The following is a 6732-nucleotide window of genomic DNA, read 5'->3' on the forward strand; positions in this document are numbered from 1 at the left end:
TCCGAGCGGCGTGATCAATGTTAACGAATGTATTATTGTCCCGATTAAACACACCAAATGTCATAACCAATGTAGCATGTGAAAACCATGCACTAGGAATGCTAAGTAAACATGCCTAGTAGAAATGTTCATGTAAAACAAATGTGCTAGCATGCTCAGTAAACATACATAGCAGAAATGTCATGTAAAACAATGTGTTCCATATGCTAAGTAAACATATGAAACAAATGTGTAACAAATCAATGTGCTAGCATGCTTAACATACATAGCAAAACATAGTGAAAGCATGTACTGAATATGTACTAGGTGAAACTAACATGTTTATGTCATAAAAGCATGAAATGCACAAAAGTAACATGTATGTACATGTGTATCACCCCAAAATATTTAAAAACGGTAAAAGAGGAGAACTATGTACTCACTTGGGATTGCTAATTAGTCTTGAGAATAAGACCAATTTAAGCTCCAAGGGTCACGGAATCAACCGGCACCTAGTATAGGTAACTATGTTAATAATCGGCTCCTAAATCGGGAGATAGGATAGAATGAGGTGCTATAAATCAAATGAGTAATTGAACTCATATGGTATGATTTATTAGTCCCAACATTCTGATTGGAAGGCCTACCTAAGTGCTTTTGACCCGTTTCGACACATTATGGTAACATAAGCTACTATAAGGCGTCGTTATCGTAAAACTATGTTCGGATGGTTAACTATGTGCTATGCCAAGTCTTACATGCCCAATTATCCCTAAACATGTTTCTAAATCAGATTATATATCAAAATTATGTTCACATAGTCAAAATACGGATTTATGCTTCAAAAGGGCATTTTGGTCATTTCCTATGGGCATACAAGCTAACTAGCAAATGACTAACCAATCCTAGGTGATCATAAGGTTATAACCTCAGAGGTTATTCCCTATGCTACTATGATCACTAACTAAGCTTGGTCGGATCCTAAAGATCGACCAATCGGGTCGGGTTCGAAAGGCTAAGCGGTTGTTTAGACCGCTTACCTCACGACCCTAAACAAGCACAAACTTATAGTGTCGTGTTAGACATGTCAAAACATGTCTAACCTACTGATTTGGTATCAAAACAAAGTGTTTTGATACCCTAAAGTAGTTCCGAGGCAAAATGCGTGCTAAAACGCATTTTGACCGAAACTTTGACTCGACACTACAACTAGCTAACGTGGTAATCAGCAGCTATGATCACGAGGGATTATAACTATCGTGATTATAATCACGTTTCAAAGTTCAATTGAACTTTGACTTGACCAATTGATGGTCAAAACCGAAAGTCAAACTATTGGCCAAACGTTTGACTTTCTGCACTACATAAGGAAAAAGCAAATAAAAGAATGAAAGAATGCTCACTAAGGGTCCTTGCTATCTTTTCTACAAAGAAGACAAAGTCCCAAATCAGCTTAGAAAGCTTCCAAGCAGATGTAGAGAGGAGAGAATGAAGGAATGAGCAAAGAATGATGGAGTTTAGCCAACTATTTATAGTAGAGCATGAAGAACAAGATCATTCCAAGTGTTTTGATTAGCCATTAAGCAATGAATCATGGCCATCCATTTGTCACAAGCTGATTAGGAGCCTTGGTGAACACACAAACTTGCTCAACATTCCAAGAAAAATGCATAACAGCCCCTGAAGTTGCAACAGAATGCTAAAAACTGATTTTCTGGAACTGGCACACTGATGCGGCCCGCCTGGGATATGGGAGGGGGCTCACGCGGGCCGCCTGACCCTCCCAGATCAGCCATAGTTTCAAAAATTACAGTTCAGGTCCCTGCATGAGTTTTAAGCCCATTTCATCCCCTTTTGACCCCCGTTAAGCCATTTTCAAGGCTCTATACGGTCAATAATGTTTAGAGGACTCAAAATATGCTTGGAAAACTCTCAGATGTCGGCTCGTTTGGTCGTACGGTCGCGTTGTTCGCTAAATTACGACGAAACTCAAACGGACGCGAAAACGAACCAAATTAAGCGACGGATGGTATTTTTTCATGCCGATCACAAAAATAAAAATATTTTAGTGTGTACAAAAATTTTGGATGTCCAGATGTGTCCAGAACGTAAGATATGCGCGAAAATGCAAACTTACGCCGTTTTTGACACTTTTAGTCCCTGTAAGATCATGTAAGCATGTTTTCGCACACCGAACCTATCAAAGCTTATTTCTAAGCCATGTTTAGGTTATATATGGTATGTTTAACTTATGATCAAGTTCCGGACTGTACGTTGCCTTACGAAACGGCAGACTTTTGCAAGTTGACGCAAATAGTCCCTGAGAGCGAATAAACTTGTTTTTGCCATACCAAAGCCTTCAAAACTTATTTCTAAGTTATGTAACGGTTATTTAAGGTATGTTAAGTTTATGATGATGTTCCGGAGTGTTTGTCGCGTTAAACTGATCGTGTTAACGCATCAGTTTGTGTATAACTTTCTAGAAAGCGATATAGAGTTCAAAATCGATCAAAAATCAACATGGGCACAAAACCAAACATAAATGACAAACATTGGGATCAAAACACACTGTTTTATTAATATTGTATTGTTCAGAGTTGGTAAAATGATATCAGAAGCACAAATGTCACAGTCTCCCCTACTTCAGGAAATTTCGTCCCGAAATTTATTTAGAGGATACTTGTGAGAATAGATGCGGATATTTCGCTTTCATCTGATCTTCACATTCCCAAGTAAACTCTAGGCCACGTTTAGATTCCCAGCGAACTTTGACCAATTTAATCCGTTTGCCCTTTAACTGTTTAAATGAACGGTCCACTATCTCCACAGGTTTCTCAACGAAGTGCATCGTGTTATCAACACGAATTTCATCAAGTGGTATGTGGAGGTTCTCATCAGCTAAACACTTTCTGAGATTGGACACGTGGAATGTTGGATGAACATTTCCAAGTTCTGGAGGTAGCTCAAGTTTGTAGGCTACTTTTCCGACTCTTTCAACGATCTTGAATGGTCCAACATAGCGAGGTGCAAGTTTTCCTTTCTTTCCAAATCTAATCACACCTTTCCAAGGGGATACCTTGAGTAGGACGTGATCACCGACTTGAAATTCTAAGGGCTTGCGTCGTCGATCTGCGTAACACTTCTGACGGCTTCTAGCTGTCAGAAGGTTATCACGAATCTTCTTAACCTTATCTGTAGTCTCTAGAATGAGTTCAGGTCCAGTAAGCTGAGCTTCACCTATCTCATTCCAGCAGACCGGTGAACGACATTTTCGACCGTATAAAGCTTCGAAAGGAGCCATGTTAATGCTAGAGTGATAACTATTGTTGTAGGAGAATTCGATCAATGGTAGATGCGAATCCCAACTACCACCAAAATCAATCACACACGCTCTAAGCATATCCTCCAGTGTCTGGATTGTTCTCTCAGATTGACCATCTGTCTGCGGATGGTACGCTGAGCTCAAATGAAGTTGAGTACCCATGGCAGATTGCATGGTTCTCCAAAAGCGAGACGAGAATCGAGCATCTCTGTCAGATATAATGTTCAAAGGAACACCATGTCGAGATACAATCTCATCAACATAGATCTTGGCAAGATCGTCAGCAGATAAACTCTCACGGATTGGCAAGAAATGTGCTGACTTTGTAAGACGATCAACAACAACCCAAATGGCGTCATGACCTTTCTTAGTGCGCGGTAACTTGGTAATGAGATCCATAGAAATGTTTTCCCATTTCCAAACCGGAATCTCTGGTTGCTCCAATAATCCAGAGGGATGTTGATGTACTGCCTTAACCTTGAGACAAGTACGGCATTTGGAAACATATAAGGCTATGTCTTTCTTCATACCCGGCCACCAGTACTGGGTTCGAAGATCCTTATACATTTTGTCTGCACCAGGATGAATAGAATAACGAGACTTGTGAGCTTCATTCATAAGCAAAGTGCGAAGATTGTCTATACTTGGGACCCACAAACGACCCATGCAATAGAAAATCCCAAAATCTCTCAATTCAAGCTTAGGATTAGTATGACACGGTAATTCATTACCCATCAAGTCTTGTGCAACACAAGTATGTTAAGCCTGTATTATGCGAGATTGAATATCAGATCGAATCTGAACACAGTGAAGCTTGACACGTTCCTTACGACTCAATGCATCAGCCACGACATTCGCCTTACCAGGATGGTAGCGAATTTCGCAATCGTAGTCGTTTAGGAGTTCAACCCAACGTCGTTGCCTCATGTTTAGTTCTTTCTGATTGAAGATATGCTGGAGACTTTTGTGGTCAGTAAACACTACACACTTTGTACCGTAAAGGTAGTGTCTCCAGATTTTGAGAGCAAAGACTACTGCACCTAACTCAAGATCATGAGTGGTGTAGTTTTTCTCGTGCACTTTCAGCTGTCTTGATGCATAGGCTATAACTTTGTTTCTTTGCATAAGAACACAGCCAAGGCCTAAGTTGGATGCATCACAGTACACGACAAAGTTGTCATTACCCTCGGGCAAAGATAGAATAGGTGCATTACAGAGTTTCTGTTTCAAGGTCTGGAAAACTTCTTCCTGTTTGGATCCCCACTCAAAAGGTTTGCTTTTCTGAGTCAAAGCAGTGAGAGGAACCGCAATCTTGGAGAAGTTTTCAATGAAACGGCGGTAATAACCCGCTAGACCAAGAAATGAACGAACCTCGGTAGGAGTAGTAGGAGTATCCCAATCCTTAGTCGCACTGATTTTGGCGGGATCTACATGTATACCTTGTTCGTTGACAATGTGTCCCAAAAATTGAACTTCCTTAAGCCAGAATTCGCACTTGGAGAATTTGGCGAAAAGCTGTTCTTTCTTTAGGAGCTCCATTGTAAGACGAAGATGTTGCTCATGATCAGCTCAAGTCTTAGAATAGATCAAAATATCATCAATAAAGACGATGATGAACTTGTCCAAGTAAGGCTTGCAAACCCTATTCATCAAGTCCATGAAAACAGCAGCAGCATTTGTTAAACCGAAAGGCATAACAGTGAATTCATAGTGACCATAACGCGTACGAAAGGCTGTCTTAGGAATATCTTCTTCGAGAACTCGAAGTTGATGATACCCAGAACGCAGATCAATCTTTGAAAAGCAAGTAGCACCCTGTAGCTGATCAAAGAGATCATCAATGCGAGGTAGGGGATATCGATTCTTGATGGTAAGCTTGTTCAGCTCACGATAATCGATACACATCCTGAATGATCCATCTTTCTTTTTCACAAATAGGACAGGAGCGCCCCAAGGGGAAAAGCTTGGACGGATGAATCCTTTGTCAGATAGCTCCTGAAGCTGCTTAGATAACTCTTGCATCTCAGACGGTGCAAGACGATAAGGTGACTTAGCAATGGGATTTGCGCCAGGTACAAGATCAATGCGAAACTCAACTTGGCGCACAGGGGTAAACCAGGTAATTCTTCAGGAAATACCTCTGGATAATCCCGAACAACAGGGATATCTTGGATAGTCTTACCCTTGCCTTTATCCTCTACAACATGTGCTAAGAAAGCAACATAGTTCTTTCGTAGGTATTTGCGGGCTTGGGTACAAGACATGAGTTTAACGAGTTTCTCCCCATGAACTTCTAAGATCACACCAGTCGAAAGCGGTATACGAACCAACTTCTCAAAACATACCACCTCAGCATGGTATTTGGCTAACCAATCCATTCCTACTATTACATCGAAGCTCCCGAGTTGCATTGGTGTGAGGTCGATAGGGAAAAGATGGTTATTGAGATTCAACTGGCAATTTCGAAGAACCGAGTCGAGGGCAACAGGTTCACCACTAGCTACTTCTACTGTCAAGGGCTTTCCTAGTTTTGTTCTAGTCATCGCAAGCAAAGGCTCAAATGCTAAGGATACAAAGCTCTTATCGGCCCCCGAATAAAAAAGAACAGAAGCAGGATGGTTGTTAACAAGGAACGTACCGTTCACCACTTCGTTATCCGCACGCGCCTCATTGGCATTCAGATTGAAAGCTCTACCACGAGCCGGTGCCTGATTTGCGTTTGCCAACCTCGGGCAGTTGTTCCTGTAGTGGGTCAGATCCCCACAGTTGAAACATGAACCAGGCGGAAAGTGAGGTCGTGCAGGATTCTGGGCAAGGTTCTGTGCAGCTGGGTTCTGATTAGGAACAAAACGACAGGTGTTTGCAAGATGACCAGACTTGCCACAATTCGTGCAGATGCGACATTGCATTTGTGGCTGGTGATGGCTGTTACATCTGTTGCACAGAGGTGCATTACCAGCATACTGCCTTTTGGCAGCAGGTTGTGCAACCTGATTCTGCGCTGCATGATTAGGAGCAGCCTGATTAGTCTGAGTAGTGACAGCAAAATTCTTGGAAGCCTTACGCTTCCTCGATTTCTTAGAAGACTCAGCAGCCTTCTTGCCCTTACTCTCCTTGGCGCTATCAGACTGTTTCTACTTTTTGTCACCTTTCCTATGGAGTTTACCCTTCTTGATCTGAGATTCAGTAAGGGTAGCAGCTAGCTCAATGGCCTGTCGGACGGTAGTAGGGTGACTGCCAGTGACAATATCCTGAACAGGATCTGGCAAACCGTCGATGTACCTCTCGATAGCCTTATCCAAAGGCGTGACCATAGTTGGACAGAGCAAGCTTAACTCCTCATATCTGTCAGTGTAAGCCCGGTGTTCACCACTGACTTGCTTCAGATCTTTGAACTCATCTTCGAGTGCCCTCTGTTCGTGTCGAGGACA

General features: G+C 41.9%; 1 pseudogene; it reads right to left on the minus strand.

Moving 5' to 3' along the window:
- Positions 1-2671: 2671 nt before the first annotated feature.
- On the minus strand, positions 2672-5460 carry LOC110943515 (annotated as a pseudogene).
- Between the last annotated feature and the right edge of the window lie 1272 nt (positions 5461-6732).

This window comes from Helianthus annuus, chromosome 5, assembly GCF_002127325.2.
Source record: "Helianthus annuus cultivar XRQ/B chromosome 5, HanXRQr2.0-SUNRISE, whole genome shotgun sequence".
NCBI lineage: Eukaryota > Viridiplantae > Streptophyta > Magnoliopsida > Asterales > Asteraceae > Helianthus > Helianthus annuus.